This window comes from Ambystoma mexicanum, chromosome 6p, assembly GCF_040938575.1.
Source record: "Ambystoma mexicanum isolate Mex_15411 chromosome 6p, UKY_AmexF1_1, whole genome shotgun sequence".
NCBI lineage: Eukaryota > Metazoa > Chordata > Amphibia > Caudata > Ambystomatidae > Ambystoma > Ambystoma mexicanum.
In genome coordinates, this window is record NC_090935.1 from 1,448,708,815 (window position 1) to 1,448,727,828 (window position 19,014).

General features: G+C 47.9%; 1 protein-coding gene across 3 annotated transcripts in view; it reads right to left on the minus strand.

Moving 5' to 3' along the window:
• LOC138510505 (zinc finger protein 776-like) overlaps positions 1–19,014 on the minus strand; it is a 427,294-nt gene that overhangs the window by 62,838 nt on the left and 345,442 nt on the right. The gene's annotated exons all lie outside the window — the stretch shown is intronic.

A 19,014-nucleotide genomic window follows, 5' to 3' on the forward strand; every position in this document is an offset into this window, starting at 1 on the left:
ATGGGAAGGTGTGTGATTAGAAGAGAAACACAATTCTGCCCAAAGGAAAACTAAGTTAAAAATCCCTAAGGCCTAAAACACAATTCTCCATGGCTATGTTATAACAGTATTACTGCACAATCACCCAGAAAACTGCAATACAGCCAAAAAGAGTATGGAGCCATAGCAAACCTTAGCAAAAGTTTCAGGAATCAATAAACATTTCAGTAAGAGTGAACATCCTGATAAAATTAATGGGAAAATATACACATTGCTACTAGATGCAGATACAGTGTTTCCAGTACATTTACCACAGCAGAAATGATAGGGATGATTTTAAAAATACATAGACAATCACAGGTAAGTATAAAATGGAAAAACCTAGCCAACTGATCAGTGAACCCCTAGGGGATTCATGACAAATGTCCAGGGGCAGGTAAGGAGCCCACAACCACTTTAAGGAGTGTTTCAGTCTCAGTTCTATAGAAAGTAATGGAAACAGGTTAAGGCCTTTCACACTACTGGAGGTAAGTCTGGAGGTAAGTCTGATCTACCCCACAGGTGCAGTTGCTATGACAACTGACCAGAGGGAAGGTCACGCAGACCCAAAGGAAGAGTTCCAGAAGTCAGACGATGGACCCCAGAACAAGAACCTGCAGAACAGGAGAACCTCCAAAGAAAGTCTGGGGGGGAAATCACAGTTAAGACTCACCTTCAAGCAATCTCTACGACGTACCTGGTGGACACCTAAGGGGGAGTATCGATTGTTACAAATCCCCCTTCCAGGGACCCCAAGGTAGGTACTCAAATTGCTGGTTTTGATGAAAACCGCTCCAGAGACCTTAAACAACTTGTTAAGTGAACATTTCTTTTCAAAAGGTGCAGCTTTCAGGATCTGTTTCCTAGGGATTTGCACTCTGAGCCAACAACGATCTCATCAACACAGGAGAATAACAAAGGCTCTTTCAAGGACATCTACCTTCAGGCCAGGAGTGAAGGCCCCTGTGAAGAAGATTCCTGGAAGAAGCCCAATCAGGCGACTCCCAGAAGTGGTGTGAACAAAGGAAGGCAGCAGCAAACGGTCCCAGGATGGAGACAATGAGATGTTCTAAACAGAAGATCAGGCAGAGTGATGAACTCTGAGAACGCCTCTAGACTCCTGCAGCGGCCCACATCCAAGCAGAAGACCCTGGCAGTAAATGTCAGGATGAAGTGGCAAAAGGGGCCCAGACATGGTTTCAAAGTGGATAGCACATTTCGGGAGATGTAGGGAGTCAGCTGGAGTCTTCAAGAAATCTGGTTTGGACTTTCAGCAGCAAAACAAAAAACTTATGCTCAAACCACTATACCTAGCCACTATGGCGAAAAATAGAGTTAAAAACTGCTAAATAGGTCAGAATCATGGAACAAAATCTACTTCAGCAGGTCGGCAGTTACCAATTTCTGGTAACGCTTGACATAGAAGCACTTTATACGAACATCCCGCAGACGGCAACCCTCGAGATAGTGGAAAAAGTACTTCGAGATTTAGTAACTCCCCCAGAGGTTCCCATTGATCTCATAATGCAACTAGCAGAGATAGCACTCACCAAGAACTTCTTTCTCTATAAAGAGTCCTTTTATGTGCAATGCTCAGGCACGGCTATGAGCGCTACATTTGCGCCCTCATTGGCAAATTTGAATGTCGCTGAATTTGAGGAGACCCACATATACCAGTCATCCAATACTTTTAGGACACATGTCACCTTGTGGACGCGGTGTATTGACGATGTCCTGGCCATTTTTACAGGAACGGAAGGCCAATTCAAAGACTTTTTGACTTGGCTTAACTCTAGAGATAGATATCTCAAGTTTACACATTGCATCTCAAAAGAGATTATACACTTTCTTGATGTAGAAATCAAACCCAGATTGGGAGCTCTAGTCACCACTATCTTTCGAAAACCTACCGATCGTAACTCTCTTTTGGACTACACCAGCTTCCATCCAAGATGTCTCAGTGAAAACCTACCTTTTGGACAGTTTCTGCGATATAGGCAAAACTGTTCGCAGGAATATGACCTACAGGCACAGGGACTTACAGACCGTCTTCTAGAACGTGGATATCCTAAAAAAACTGTGAGAACAGCAAGGAAACGAGCAAGAAATATCCTGCGGGATATAACCTTGCAACAAAAAACACGACTTGCTGGAGACAACACCATCACAGCAGTTTTCAGTTACTCTAATAAAATCAACCTTATCAAAAGGGAAATCATCAAGTTGTGGCCTATACTTAATGTAGGGCAAGTTAATCTTCCATTACCACGGTTTGCTATGAAAAAAAGAAAAAACTTGAGGGACACCCTGATACACTCATATACACCAGCCCAGGAGGCGACAGGGCAAACAACCCTGTGGAACAATACCTCCCCACTAGGACATACACCATGTGGTCAGTGGAACGTGTGTACCCTTACAAAACGCACTAAAACCTTGGAGATTGGTTTGAAAACACTGTGGAAACAACTTGCCCTTACCAATTGCAATACATCAAATGTAATATACATGATAAAGTGCCCCTGTGACAAAAGATACATTGGCATGACTACAAGGCCAATCAAGAAACGTATCCAGGAGCACCTATTGTGTATCAGAACCCATCGGGAAAATGCCCCTATGGTTGACCATTTCACTAGGCTCAAACATCGGGCCACTGAAATGGAGTGGACAATCATAGAAAAAGAAAAATGTCCCAGGAGAGGAGGAGACATGAGCCTCCTTCTACTAAAACGGGAACAAAAATGGGTTTTCCGTTTAAAAACTGATAAGGTGGGTCTCAATGAAAGTATACCCTGGCACTCGTTGGCTATGATGACCTAAGCCACTTGCGATGACATCAGCACGACTTGATTTGTTCATTGATGGTCCAGAGACTTGTTTTGAATATTCTAGATTCCTGAATACATCAGATAAGATCAGATATAAACAGACCTACATATGGGACGAGATGTAGCATGTCCTCTTCGAGCATTGACATGTCCAAGTGAGCTTTTATGTGCTTCCTAATATAATGCAGTCCTTCTGCAGTTAGCAGCACTTTTTGGCTGGTCATGAGTGACGCCACCAGTTATTTTCCCCTCATTTCCCCTATTTGCATTAAACGAGCCGTCCTCCTTTTTTTGTGTGTGTATATATATATATATATATATATATATATATATATATATATATATATATATATATATATATATATATATATATATATATATATATATATATAATTTTTTGAATATTGCTGCTTGATGTGATTCCAGCGTGCGTATATCACGGGTGACACTACCGGCAACCCGTAGCAATGTAGAGCGCCTGACGGAGCTCGGGCGCTTCTGCCCAACCCCTGCATGCATAGAGATGCGCACGCAGCGTGTCACGTGGCAGGGGGGCGTTTCGGCATTTGCCGGTGTGGAGCACTAGAGCCAGCCCCACACGTAGGCTTACATGCGCTCACGTGACATGTTCAAGCATGTCACGTGACGCGGAAATACAGATGACCCCGCCTCGCTCTCCATTCATAAACATGGAGAGCTCAGTAATGCCATACGCGCTTGCGCCGGGCGTTGGGTTTATTCTGTGAGGTACCCGCTGAACGTGGTTTGCAAGTAAGTGCATGGGAATAATGGTGACAGAGTGTGATTTATATCTCCCGACCCGTGTTTTACACGGGCTAGCGTTCCCGCTCCCATTCTCATTTCCTCTGTCTTCTCGAACAATGAATGTTCTTACAAAACAATGCATGTCTCCCCCTCATAGGACCATGCCATGTCATGGCCTCAAATACGCTGACTTGTGATAAACACCTGTAGAACTTACACCGTGGATTTTACAAATTGGCATCTTGGGAAGTTCAGTGCCTCAAATTATACTACAATTCTGTATTCATTCACAGATGCATAGCACGTTAACTGGGCAGCCAAGTTGTGCCGTGTTTTGAGGCATATTACACTCTAGATCAGGAGGGAAAGAAAACTAAGGGCGAGTGTGTGTTTTCTCTGACTATAACCTATGAGTACTCTACGCCGATGTTAGAATAACCATAATTAACATCTTACATGATTAGTAAATCCAGATTCACTATTCATTCACAGATGTAACCCATAAGAGAAAACCGATGCAGCACCAAAAACCAATGATTGAATAGGAACAGCCTCTCGGAGATTTCCATCTGAAGAGGTAAGCGCTCTGTTTTAGATAGGGCTTAGCATGGACATAGCGTTCGTAGACATGTTTAATATTGACAGTTGCCCCTTTGTATATATTCCCTTCTAGGGACAGGAAGAATGCAGAAAACGAAGTCCCGCAATCCAAATTGAGGCGCCCTCCACACAGAAAAAGAAGGAGCACAAGACAAATACTTGACAAGATTGTCTTTTTTAGAAAATCATTTCCCTGTACAAGTTAAAGATATAGGGAAGTCCTGAAGAAAGCGGAGAGCTGGTCCATATCCGCTGAAACCGGTAGACAGAAAGTGGTTTGGTTTGACGATCCAACCCCCCAGAAGCTATATAGAACAGAAATGGGTCTGTAATACTACCAAGTCTTTTTTACTATACTCCAGTGTCAAAAGTACAAAAACTAGACACTGAGACCTATACGGAACAATTTAGTTTTCATATGATAATCTTTTAGATTTTGTGATAAGCCACACCAAATGGAAGCAACAACATTAAAAAATAGAATTTTTTGACTTCCAATTGATGTGCAACTTTTTTAGCGCATTAGGAAAGTAGTGAGAGAGAAAAGGGCGAGTTCTCTCTTCTATCCCCTAACCTTAGTAGGCGATACATCAGCGCACCACTAGGGCGAGAACATCTATTATAGGGATAAAGAGAATATCTGTAGGGACAGCTAGTTAATTATAGGGAATTAAGCCCAAGGAATAACTTTGAATAAATGATATTCTGATGTTATGTGCCACCATGCTGGCAGATGATATTGCATTCTTCCACTGACTGAGGTTGCTTTGGGCTGCGAGGCTGTGCAGCTCTGAATCAAACCTGCCTATTAGTTTGGGAACTGGACTGCCCCAGTCCTTCACTGCACTATGCGGAAATTGCCTGTAGTAGGATTGCTGTTAATATAATGTTGATTGTGTGGACAATTGACAGTACACATAAGAACCTCTGGTGGGAGCTGAACCTCAAAACCTGATCCCAGAAAGGAATAAAAGGGCCTACGTTCTCTCGGCTAAGACCATCTGCAAGATTTTGCAAGACATCTCATTGTGAGACCATGCAGCTGATGGCATTGCATTATCTGCCCTGCTAGTTGCAAAGCAAGTGGCAGAAAATGTCCAACTCCTTGTCTCCAGCTATCTACCTTTTAATATGAAGGAACAATCAGTTGTGAGACAGGGATGGTGGAGTGTTTCTTGGCTGCCACTGTGAGGAGTACTGGTCCTTCTCCTTCCTGTTGTCTGGACAGGTCAGCACTGTTGTAGAAACGAAGGAATAGCCAGAAGCAAAATAAGTCAACTAACTACAAAGGATGTCTTCTATCTCTGCTCTTAGGAATCTCTCAGGGCATCTCCCTGTCACTTACTGTCTTTGGCTCTTCATCGTCCTGCTTTCTTGAAGATGTCTTTCAATGACTCGGGTAAGATGATGAGGTTGTCTCCCGTGGTCTCCGGTTTCGGGAAGCAGTTGATGGCTGGTATGTGTACAGCATTGATTATGGGCCTACTTCTCACTGAAAGATCCAGTATGCCAAGCAGAAAGGGGTTAAACCAATTGCTTCTTCTGACTCTACCCTTGGCCTCTCGCCACTTCTAAATCTCAGGGTTGGTGGCTATAGTGCCTATCAGCCCACTCCCTCTCTCTGCATCTTATCACTTGCTGCGATAGGCCGTCCCCTACTTTATCCCCTCTTCGCTACCCACTGGCTTGTCCTGCATCTCCTTGACACTCTGCCACATGCTCATTCCTCCACCCCACTCTACACGCCCCCCCATTTTTATACATGGGCTTGCCTCTCTTCCTGCTACTGGCTACGAGTGGTATCTCTTCCACCTCTCTCTCAAACAGTGTGAGATTTTCCTCCTTACCTAAAATTCTCTTCCAACCTCCTCTTGATGATCACCTCCTCTTAGTTTTCCTCCAACCTCCTTCTGAGATTCACATTCTCCTCTAAGCCCCTCCTGATGTTCACTTTCTCCTCCTGATTCCTCCCCTGCCTTGGTCCTAGCACCTTCCTCCCAACTCCTCCTGATGTTTCCTTCTACTATTCCTTCCTCCCAACACCTTGCTCCAATTTCCTTCTTACCCCATTCCCCACTCTCTAATCTTCTGTGTCCTATTCTCACTCCTCTTTCCAAAGGTCAACAAAATTCCACTGTCTCCGGCACCTTCCCCAAGAACTCATGCCAACACTTTTAAGCCTCCCTTTTTGATTTATGGTCGAGCCAGTAATTGGGCTTATAATGCCTGCCGGGTCCAACAGTGTTCGTTTTAGTGGGGCATTTCAGATTGCTTAACTATGGTTAAGACTACAGGTTTCTCAGCAGAGTGTGATGTGGTGGGAATCCTCCTGCTCACTGACTGCGATATCAAGATCCTGGGCGTCTATCTTGGCTTTCCAGATCCCCTGGCTCCTGTGCGTGGTGCAGAGGCCTCACACATGTCCCAGCTGCAGCCCCCATGCATGCCCGTGGCTCTCTCACTTCAACTGTGAGCCACTCTTTCTCCACCAGGGTGTCAGTGACTTATACAAATAGGCGGGAAACTGCATCCGTTTGCATTTTGTGCATTCCCAATATGAATCTGTCTGTGCTAAAATCCACACACTATGTGTTGGTGTGATAGTTTCATTAGTATTATGGGCACCCCACTCATTCAATCTTCTTAGTACAAGTTCTGATTTCATAAAGGGCTGTAGCAAATAATAACAATCTTTGGTGATCATCTGCCACCCCTCTAGAGGGATGTTGGGGGTAACCAGGGGATCCTCCTGACACCATCTATGGGCCCAGCATCACTTGGTGACCTCACATACAGCTTTAAGCTTATGCTGGGCACTTAAGTCACATAGGTGGAGAGGGGGTCTGATGATTGAGCAAGGTCCAGGCAAACTGCTATTTCTGCAGGTGGTAAGTGTTGTGTGGCAGGCTGCCTCGTGGCACAGCATGCCAAAATTAGAATGCAACTGCCTGCTATCTTGGAATAAACTTGACAGCTTCTCTAGTGAGCCGACTCCCGGGTCCTACATCTGCATTCCTTCAATGGTATGGTTTCTGGCTTCTTTCAGCCAGCCACAGGCAACAGCAATTTGCGTGAGGGGAGCACAGAGCATTCTCCACAAACATCTTTCCTTCTAACAAACAGCATTCTTCATGGGTAACAAGTGGCATGTTGTCTCCTGCGGACGAGGGTCCATGAGCGGCACGCTTTTAGTTTTTCTTGCTTCTTCTTTCAACATCTCATGCTTCTTGGTCCATAGCAGGTTACTGAGGGCTGTAGGGGTGTTTCACTAGACTAGGGATGGGATGCTGGATCTAAGGGAACCAAAAGATAGCATCTCAGGCGAAAGCATCACAGAGCAGTGACTGCCCTCAGCACCAAAGGTCACCGCACTCTCATCCACTAGTCTCCTGCATGTGATTCTGTCACATGGTATACTTGGGGAAACATGGGAAACCCGTTAGAATCTTTCCTTTCATTCTATTAACATCAGTTCCTGGGAATAGGTTCTAAAGTTCACTTACTTTGTGCATGATACGTGTAATATCCCTTGTACTCACATGATAAAAGGAAGTACATAATCCACTTCCCGATTCCATGCAAAACAAGCTGTAGCTCCGAGGCCATAGTAGCTTGCCCTAACATCGAGCAGGTCAGATCACGTTCTTGCGTCTTCCTCTGGAACCGCTACACGTATCCCGCAGATGGTTTTTGCGGTCCAGTTTTCCTGGACTACTAACATACGCTAGCAAAACAAAAGAGGTGATGGCTGGAAGGTTTAGAATGAATCTTAACCTCTGGCATTGCTCTGGGCAACCCTCCAGACCATCGTACTTCGCCTGCCAAGCCATTACAGAAGGGGAAAATCCATATGCAAATCAGGCTTGGCCCCACCCCCAAATAGGTAGTCCAGCCCAAACTGATAGGTCACATCCCTTCTGCACAAGACCACAAGCATCCCCAGACATGTTTCAGCCTTGTTGGGTGTCATCAGTGAGGAGTAGCTTGGTTCTCTAGGCCGTAGCATGAAATGCACTACGGCATGGTCATCCAAGAGGATGGGTGCTGTTGCTTATCCTCTACTGGAGCCAGCACTTGTCACGTTGCAATGATTCTCCTAAAGCAGAACAACATTATTCTTTGAATTCTGTCCTGGCCTGGATTCCCTTTCTATACTCTTGATTCCTTCCTTCCTTGAAGCATCACGGAGAGCTTCCTTCACCCCCATCTGCACGGAGCTGGCGTCCTTCTGCCATTAAAAGGACCTGGCTGATTCCTTCACAACCGTTCTTCGTTCCATGATTTATTTTCTACCGATATGAGTTATTCCCCCTTAGTAAAGTTTAGAGCTGGGGAAGCCACCCAGTCTCCCCATGCTTACTGGGGCGATAGTCTGGCTTCATACAGGGACAGTCCTGACCTCTTCAACTCCTAAAGAAAACAAAGACCTGTGGTAAGTCCTGTAGCTGGTTAATCTTGTGACAGAGCACGTATGTCTATCCCAGTTTTAACTTTTGGTGGAAATGAACTTTAAGATACATGAGACTGCACATGCTCCAATATATAACCTTCTAAGAACCAACATCATATTTTCTTTTTCTTTTATTTACTGGTAGTTGTTAAATTTACAAAAGGAACACAGGGAATCAAAAGCTCTCTGTAGTCCCACAGGGTTGTTGGCAATAAGCACAAAATCATCAAACTCCAAGCAAGCCGTACCTAAGTGGTATGTACAAAAGGTCTGCTAAGTACAAATGAAAATAAATGGTGCTAATATGCATCTTTGATTAAACCCTTTAGAAGTAATGTGACGAATCTAGACTATTCGTACCTTCTCCCAGAGGGGAGCGCCACCCCCTTTAAGGTTAGGGAGGTGAGCCCACTCAGCAAGACCCTCTCTAGTGGTCTGGGGACAAGGAGTATTGAAAATCAGGCCCAGGCAGACCAATGCCACCAGGAGAGCCTGGGCCCACTAGGGGTAGGACAAAGTCACCAGATACTCCCTCACAGGGTCCTAAAACCCTACCACCAAGGAGTAGACCTTGGTGCCTTCTTTACGGATTTCGAGCAATTAGCAGCACAGTTTCAATGGGACAATGCCCTGAGAAACTGTTACTTGGCTCCTTTACTGAGGGGATACTTACGGATTGTGCATCAAAACATCAATCCCTGTGGAGGCCACCAGGGGGTGCGGGCAAGATGGCCGCCTGAATCTCAAGCTCCCCGCATGGCCCCGGGAAACCCATGGAAAAACATGCCTTAAGTGCTTTTTAACCCCATCTATCAGCGATCGTTGAGAAGGGGAACCGCTGTGGACTACCCAGAAGCAGGTCCGGACTTCGGAGATGCCCCCGTTCCCGAGATAACGACCTGTGTACGGCGACCCCCCCTGCACCTGAGGGAAGGCCCCGGGAGCGAGCCGCACATCGCCTAGCTGCGTAGCGGTGGGAGGAGTCGAATTCCCCACCCGCTCTGACTCGTGCACCGAGGCCTGAGGTTCTCTCGACGGCTCGGACGGGCCCCGCGGAGATCCCCTTCAGCGGCTTGGGCAACATGGCTGACGGCCCCTGCCTCTCCGGACATCTCAGAGGAGCCCCCACGCCGACCCCACCAGAGAGGAGTAACGGCCCGTGCGACCAACACACAGGGTCCAACGCCGGGCGGGCCTTCCGAGAAGTTCCAATGGCTGCCGGCGACCGGCCCATCCATCATTGGGGATACGGGGGCACTACCGCCACACCTACCGCTCTCACCACCAGTGATTCGTCCGTGCCCGAGCCGACGCGGCCGCGCACTGCGGAACCATCTCAACGGCCCACGTTTCCACACCTGACCACCGCCCCAACGGTCTACCTCCCCACAGCCCCCACGGGGCTCCGGATTAGTGGTGGAGGCGCCCACCCGACCACTGGAGAAGGCTCAGGCAGTCGCGGGAGCAAAGATAATGATGAAGCAAAGATAGGCACGTTGAACGTTAAGGGCCTTAACTCCCAGAATAAGAGATCTCTTACGAGCAACATGTTCCGTAAGCAACACCTAATGGTTCTTTTCCTACAGGAGACACATTACAGGCAAGGCAGGGAATCGAAGATAAAGGGGAAAGACATTGGGTGCAATTACTGGGCCTCACACAGAAGTTCTAAGAAGGAAGGGGTAGGAATCCTCCTGAGCAGGGCGTTCCAGCTCACAGACATAGAAACCAAGAGGGGTTTTGGTGGTCGTTTTTTGGGCGTTAAGGGAACCTGTGAGGGAGAGCGCGTTACCCTGGCCACTCTATACGCGTCCAACTCAAAACAAATACACTTCCTCACCCAGGTCTTTCATGTCGTGGATGAGTGGGCAGAGGGAGCCATGATACTGGGGTGGGGACGTCAACCTTATAATGAACCCGAGGCTTGACTGGTGGTCCGCGAGAGGGGGGACGCCCAGGGGCATCTCCAAGGACAAGCTGGCCCTGCAGGCCCTCCTGAGAGAGCACTATTGGGTGGACATCTGGCGAACAGCAAACCCGAACCAAGGTGGGTACACCTTTTTTTCGCCCCCTCATTGCACCTACACCAGAATCGACCTTTTGTTAATCTCGGAAGAGGGGAACGGGGTGGCACAACAGCCGAAGGTGGAAGCCATAACTTGGTCGGACCACAAACTCCTCATAGCAAATTGGTCACTGCCCATCTCCCCAAGATCCTCCCGATGGCGTTGCAATGATACACTCCTCAGGGACCCAGTATTTTGTGATTTCATGAGGCAGGAAATGCTGGCCTATTTTGAGACAAACGACACCGGCGAGACGGATATGTCCATGGTGTGGGATGCCGCAAAAGCCACTTTCAGAGGCCTTCTCATAGCGGAAGGTTCGAGGCGTAAACGGGAGAGATGCCTAACGAGGGTAAACTCTGCGCAGAGTTGGGCGCTCTGCGAGCCAGACTGGGCCTCCCGGGGGTGGATCGAGGGGCTCTCCTGGAGGAGATACAGGGCAAAAGACAGGAACTCCATACAGTCCTCATAGGGGAAGTTATCAAGAAAATGAGATACACTAAGCAGAGGTACTACGAACGGGGAGATAAGGTGGGGACCCTACTGGCGCAGAGGGCTCGGGGCTGCAGGGCTGAGAGGGGAGTCACTCGTCTCAGGGATGGAGTGGGCGGGATTTACGGGGGCCGCGAGGAAATAGTGGAGTGTTTCGCTGACTATTACAGCAAGCTCTATTCCAAAAAAGCAGGCGAATCACTGGAGGACATCCGCGCCTACCTTGCAGAACACCCTCTGCCTAGGCTGTCCGATGTGGAGCTAGAGGTCCTTGAGAGAGAGATAGCGGAGGAGGAGGGCGCCATCAAAAGACTGAAGGTGGGAAAGGCACCGGGGAAGACGGCTACACAGCCGATTTTTACAAACAGACACAACCTGTCCTGCTGAAGCCCCTGGCCAAGTTGTTTAACCAGATCAGGAACCGGGAGTCCATCCCACCGACATTTTTGCAGGCCCTCATCACTGTTATACCCAAACCCGGCAAGGACCAGACGGAATGTGGGTCTTATAGACCCATCTCACTCCTCAATCTGGACGCTAAGATCTTTGCCAGAATCCTGGCCACCAGACTTGAGGGCTGCCTCCCGCGCCTGGTACACCCCGACCAAGCAGGATTTGTCTTGAACAGGCAGGGTTCTGATAATATGCGGAAGACGCTCCATGTGCTTGCCTCGAGAGGGGTCCGCGACGAAGGCACGCTTCTACTGGCCCTTGACGCGGAGAAGGTCTTTGACAGGGTCAGCTGGGCCTTTATGAGGGCGGTATTCACGACCCTGGGTATGGGCCCGATGTGGCTGGGTTGGATCTCCGTGCTCTACTCCTCCCCCTCCGCTAGAGTGGTGGCAAATGGGACCGAGTCGAGGACTTTTCCCCCTCGAGCGTGGTACACGGCAGGGATGTCCTTTGTCCCCCCTAATTTACGCGCTCGTGATGGAACCATGGGCAATCTCGATCCGCAACGATGCGCCCATCAGGGGAGTACAGGTCGGAGAGATGCAGTGCAAAGTCTGCCTTTTTGCTGACGATGCACTGCTCTATATCACAAACCCATCCCAAACAGTCCCCCGAATGCTGCAGGGCCTCTCGTGCTATGGGGACCTATTGGGGTACAAAGTTAATCTGGAGAAATCGGTGGCGTTAGTAGGGGGTAATTTACCAGACTCAGAGATGACCTTTATAAACGGGCTCCCCTTCAGGCTGAGAGACGACGGATTCTGGTACCTTGGAGTCCAGGTCACCCGTGACCCCGAGGGCCTATACCCGGCCAATTTCCCCCCTCCCTCTGGTCAGCAATCCGGAAAGACAGAGCGATGGTCAGGGTCGGGGCTCTCCTGGATGGCACGTCTCAACCTCATAAAAATGGTAATCCTTCCCAAGTTTTTATTTCTTTTCCAAATGCTCCCGGTGCTGATCCCCAGAACGTTTATCAAGGAAACGAAGCGAGTCCTCCTCAACTTTCTCTGGTCAGGGAAGAAATACAGAATCTCCTACGAGATGCTGACCAGACCGAAGGAGGATGGAGGGGTGGGATACCCTGACCTTGAAACATACCATAGGGCTTCCCAACTGAGGGTCCTGGTCGACCACTTTGCCCCGGGGACGAAAAAACAATGGGTAGCCATGGACAACGGGCCTCTCTCGCCCGTCACCATAGAGGAATGGCTCAGGGTCCCGAGGAAAAAGATCCCCAGAAGTGTCTTGTATCACCCAGTCCTAATAGTGTTGTGGTCTCTATGGAAAGAGGGAGGGGGTTACTACCGCTGGCTCCAACCTGGCCCTCCCCCTTGAGCTGCATTTGGGCCCCCCCCCTTCCTGGCCAGGATAGCGGAGCCAGCGGCGTACCAGACGTGGTTCGAGGCAGGCCTTAGCAGGACTGGTCACCTCTGGGTGGGAGGCTCTTTCTTACCCCTGAAAGATCTGGAGGAGGCCCTGGGGATAGGCACCCTGTCCCCCTTTCGCTATCTCCAGCTTAAGGGAGTCCTGACCGAACCATCCTGGGGGGACACCCTCAGGAGAGACCTCACAGACTTTGAAAAACTCCTCCTTTCGGCGAGGGGCTCCAAGGGAATAATATCCCGCCTCTACAAGTTCTTCCTCTTTTCTGTCCCGCGAGACCCCCCACCTGCACGCACACAATGGGGAAAGGACCTGGGTGAGGAGATCGACAACGAGAGGTGGAGGGAGATGTGTAGGCGGGCCAACCGCTCCACGGTCTCACTCCAGTATCGCCAGCAGGCCCTCAAGGTATTGCATTGCTGGCACTACCCCCCGCAGAGGATTGCTAGAATGAGGCCGGGGTACGATCCACATTGCTGGAAGTGTAGGACCGAAAGGGAGGATTATATTCACATGTGGTGGAGGTGCCCGGTGGTCCAAAAGTACTGGGAGGAGGTTTTGACATGGATTAAGGGGATAGATGGGGTGGAGCGGCCTTCCTGCCCCTGGCTTCTCCTTTTCAGAATTGACATTGGGGACGATCATGAAAATACCTAGGACCACATGCTCCAGGTCATGTTGGTGGCGGCCAGGTGCTGCCTGGCACAAAAATGGAAGAACCCCAGAATGCCTGGGGAAAAAGCATGGGTAACCAAGGTACGGGCCATTTACGACATGGAATTCCTCACGCATTTACTTGACGAATCTAGATCCAACAACAAGGAAATATGGCTCCCCTTCTTTGAAAAATACGGCCGCACAGTGTAATCTTAGGCTCCGGACCCGGAGAACCCCCCTCTGGGGGCCTCAGGCCAGCATTCACTGGTCCAACTCTGTGTCCTTCAAAGCTCGACCCATGACTTCGGCGTGCCAAGTGCACAACATGTAGACTTTGCTATGCTCTTTTCGGAACCCGTCAAATACGCAATTATTGAGAACTTGAACTGGTGGGGGGTGGGGTGGTGGGAAGGGGTGGGGGGCGAGGGGTTATAACTGGTTTCCTGTTTATTCATGTTTAAATATGCTGTGCATTGTTTTAACACAGGTGCGAAACCTAATAAAAATTTGATTTTCAAAAACAAAACGTCAATCCCTTAGGAACTGTTAGGCAGAAACCTGTGCAGTTCCCTTAGGGACCACTGCAAAAGGCTTAAGACTACAGGTGTTGGCAGTAAACCCAATTGGTAGCAGTCTGTACCACCCAGATTTACCTGGTAGCTGTGGCTGAGCAGCCAGACTTCTCTCAAGAAGAGTTAGACAGTATATAGAGTATACAAGATAGGTACCAAAATACAGTAGCACAAGCAAACACTGACCAGAGCTTGGGTATAAAAGTATATAATTATTTATTTAAAAACACACTTTGTAAAATACACTAACACTAATATGGCAAGCAAGTTCAAACACAGTCACTATTAATATATATACATAACTGATCACTTATTGAACAAGTCTTAGTTAAAACGCCACTTATTTTCAGACAGAGGTGAGCGCTTAACCTAAGATGGCACTCCAATAAGTTAATTAAAAAGGGAGGGAAAAAGGCAGAATTAGGAACATACACAATACCAACAATTTAGGAGAACCAGAGCAAGTCAGAAAAGGCAGAATCTACTGAGGAGCAAGAAAGTCATAGGCCAGGCCCACTCTTGAAGAGAGCAAGGTGGAATGTGTCCAAGATCACACAGTTGAATAATACTTGTAAAGAGTTGTTGCCAAGAGTTCAAAAAGGGTTGGCTCAAGTCAGGAAAAGTTAGCTAGTAGGTCCCAAGTCACCCCAGGATAGAAAGTCAAGGATTTACGGGACACCTTGAGCAGTCTGTTGCAAGGGAGACCAGGCGGGACTCAGTACCTGAAATGGTGAGAAAGCTCCAGCAGGGGCAGTTGTTCCTGACAGCGGGTGCAATTCAGTGCTTCGTCCAGGGGAAGAGGAGATCTCGAAGTGGAGGAAAGCTGGAGGTCGTTGCACTGCCAGGGAAGAAACCAGCCGCAGAGTTTCCCGGTTAAAAGGTACTACCCTTTTATTCGCGGTAGTGGTGAAGCGTGGCTATCCGGCCGCCGGGGTGCTTGGCACGGGCGATTCGACCATGAGACGATCCAGGAAGGCGAAAAAGAGGGCGAACTGGTTATCCCCACCAGCTCAGAGGAAGAAGACTCTCCGGGATGAAGATCTTCTCTGTCGTTGGGAAGTGGTGAGACGGTTCAGCAGGGCTCCACCGGTGGTGTCGTTGTTGCAGGTCAGCTCAGCTTCTCCCTCTTCAGATTCTTTGGTCCTGTGGTGACTTCTGAAGTTCCAGTCCCCAAAGCCCTGCTTTTATGCAGAAAACCCCCATTCATCAGTCCTAGCTGTCACTCAAACATGCTAAGTGATGAGCCGGGCGGCTCACCACTGGGCCAATCAGTCCAGGGTGCCTAAACCCCCCTCCCACACATCCTGTAGACCCAGACAGAGTGGCACCACTTTTTGAGGCTTCTCCACCAAAAAGTGGAACAAAGGGCTCGACTTTGGAGTTACAGAGGCGAACACAAACGCCATTTTAAAACCGAGTCCTGGCAAAAAGACCCAACTGGGGAATAAATATTAAATAAATAACGCGGCGGTATCTAACATTGCACCAAAAAGTGGTGCGTTTAAAATGAATGGGAAAATCCCATAGGAATTATTCCGGTGGAATATTTCGCGTGGTAACCACTGCCACCAGCCAGAAACTCAACGAGGGGGGACTGCACAGTGCCCCCTCGAAAAACAGACCCTGGGGCAATCTAATTACCCCTACCAGTACTCCCACAATATGATGGTTTGTACTGGTTCTGTTCCCAATTTAAGATTAGTAAAGTCAATGGTGACTTTACATGCCCTGGGAGACAGTAGTCACTATGACACCCCTGTGTTACTGCACTGAGGGTGCTGTGTAACACACTTACCAAAACCACATGAAACCCTATGGAGTAAAAGACCCCATAGCCCATTAAACACATTACAAAGTCAAAGGATATCTCAAATCATGTCTAAGAGTGGGAGAAAAAGAGTCTCACTCTTAGCAGGAGAAAAAAAATAAACCCCAAAAATCCAGCAAAGCTTCTGGGGGACTCACTAGGTTTGGGAAATTAGCCTTACCAGAGAATTCTCCCTAACAGGAACTAACTCCTTCTCTGAGATGAAAAGGGTCCTAATAGAGAGAGTGGGAAAGCAGAGGTGTTCATTTAGTTAAAATTACGAATGAGAGCCCTATGGAGTCAGTGGGACATATTAAAAATCTTCTTCGCCAATGGTTGGGAAAAAAAAATCTACCTGAGGTGTTAGAGGCTATCACATTGGAACAATTTGTCAATGCCTTACCCCCACCTATCCAAAAAAGTCGTACTCCAACAACCCCAACCTTTCCTGGAGATGGATAGCCAAACAGCCCAAGCCCACTCCGAGGTGTTTAAATACATTAAAACTGAAGGGAAGCAGGTGGAAACCAGAAGGGAATTTAAACCCACTAATAGACTCCCTATACTGTAGAAAACCTGCCAAAATCTACTCTAGTAGGTCGAACCTGAAAGAAGAGACTGTTCAGAGACCTCTGTCCCTACCTATGGCCAAATTAAAATCAGCCCCAGAAAAGACATATAACTGGAAAAACCTTCTGTACCTACCTTACCCACATGTTTCTCCTGTGGTGAAAAGGGACAGTGTGCCCGCCTCTGTCCCAAAAATCATAGGGAACAACCCATGGAGATAGGATGGGTAAGGGTGAAGGAGTGGGAAGAAGGTGAGAGGGCACTAAACCTGGTAGAGGCAGTGGAAGAGGCAGATGCTTGTTAATGTACTCTTCGGCCCTTCCAAACTCAGGATAAGAGTCAATAACATCTGGGCTAAAGCCTAATAGACTCAGGGAGCAAACAAACCGCCATATGCTGCGAAATAACATATCCCAAAGATCTCAAAGGAGAAGGGGCAGTAAAGATTACATGTGTCTATGAGGACGTGGAATCATATCCAAATATTTTCCTCACCTTAGAAGTTAGAGGTCATCCCACTAAAATCAAAGCGGCCATAGTAGCCAGACTACCAGAGGAGGTAATCATAGGTAGTCTTCCCAACCTTCCTGGACCTCCTAAACCACCCTCCTGACAAAACCTCTTCAAAGAGATACTCTCCCTCATAATCTTGGGAAATATTTGTAGCAAATGAAGAACCATCTGTATAGACCTGGGAAGAGTAACGCCAACAACAAACTTTCAACCCTAAAGAAGGCAGCTTCTTGGTGGAACATCGAAAACGAAAGGAATACGGCAATGTAGATTTTTTCAGTCATTTCCCGCTTCCCAATCAAGGGGGAGCCTCTCAGTTAACGGCAGGGGTCTGTGACAAATCTGAAATATTCGTCCTGTCTCCCCAGAGTGCAGTCACACCTTTTTGATGCTAGGGAGGTGTGCCCGCTCAGCAAGGCCCTCCCTAGGTGTCTGGATAAATGGGACTGTACTGGGAGTGACTCCCCTCTTGCAGACAAAGACTTTCATTCCGGTACGGAACTCCCAGTCCAGCGTACATGATCTGCTTACATGGGAATTGAAATGACTGCTAATAAGTCTGTTTTCAATCCAGCAAACAGTGACATTTCTGCAATCTCTTTGGCTTCAAGTAATTCTGGCTCTCCTGAAGTGTTTTTTGGTTACCTATATAAAATCTATAGGAACATTGAATCAGGGAGAGAGAATTCTACGCAGAGGAAAGCCTATGACGGGAAGACATCCTGGAGGGCCGAAGCCACACTAGACTGCGGAGAGCGGGCAAATCGCTAGCTGGGCACTGGAAGGCTGATGTCCTGACCGACTAAGAAACCAAGGTCGGGAGAGAGATGGGGAAGCAGCCGTCTTGCCTGGTGATGTGACGACATGGAAGTTGTGGTGGGGCTGGGGCCCTTTAACTGATGCTGAGTCCATTCTCCAGTGGAGAAGTCGGATCCCTGAAATCCACACAAGAATTATGTAGGCTGTCGAACCAACCAGTGGAAGGTAAGCAAGCTTTCCTGAAAAGGTAACGCCGTTGAGAGGAGCGAACTGTGATACCAGGGGCTGGAGAAGGCACAAGGGTTACGGGAGCCAGAAAATCCTGAGCAGACAGACTCCTTAACAAAGTAAATCTACAACAAACCTATCAGAGAGACAGAATGTTTTGGGGAGCCCAGATAAACCGTTAGAAATTACTATTGAAGGCTGGGAAAGCCACAAAGTTTATGGGAGCCAGAAAAACCAGAGCAGGCAGACTCCCTATCGAAGCAGAACTAAAGCAAATCTATCAGAGGGCCAGAGAGCCCAAGGGAAACTGAAAGACATGAATATACAGGGCTGGGAAAGCCACCAGCGTTACGAGAGCCAGATAAACCAGAGCGGGCATAAGGCCTAACCAAAGCAGAGCTGAAGCAAACCTAACAAAGAGTCAGAGGGCTTTGGAGAGCTTGATGACATGCATAAAACCATGAGGAACTTTGAATCAGGGAGAGAGAAACCTACGCAGAGGCCAGATTCTGATGGGAAGACTACCTGGAGGTGTCCCATGTAATAGATTTGCATGCAATATAGATTATAACTGCATAATCAATTAATGCTTCATGCAGATGCTATATGGTCCCACATTTGTTCAAAAAGACAGGTAACTAGTCTACTTGTGATGTGGCATTCAGAAAAAAGAACGCTTGGTGGAAATGTACTGCTTATTAACTGGTGTGTTATCAAATGTTCATCAGAGATAATAAAGTGTGCTGGTCATTCGCTGAAAATGCTGCTGCTCCAAAACATTTTTTTTAAAACAAAATAAAAATAAAAATCAATCAATACGTGTTCGTAGCGTTACAAAAAGCATCTGCAG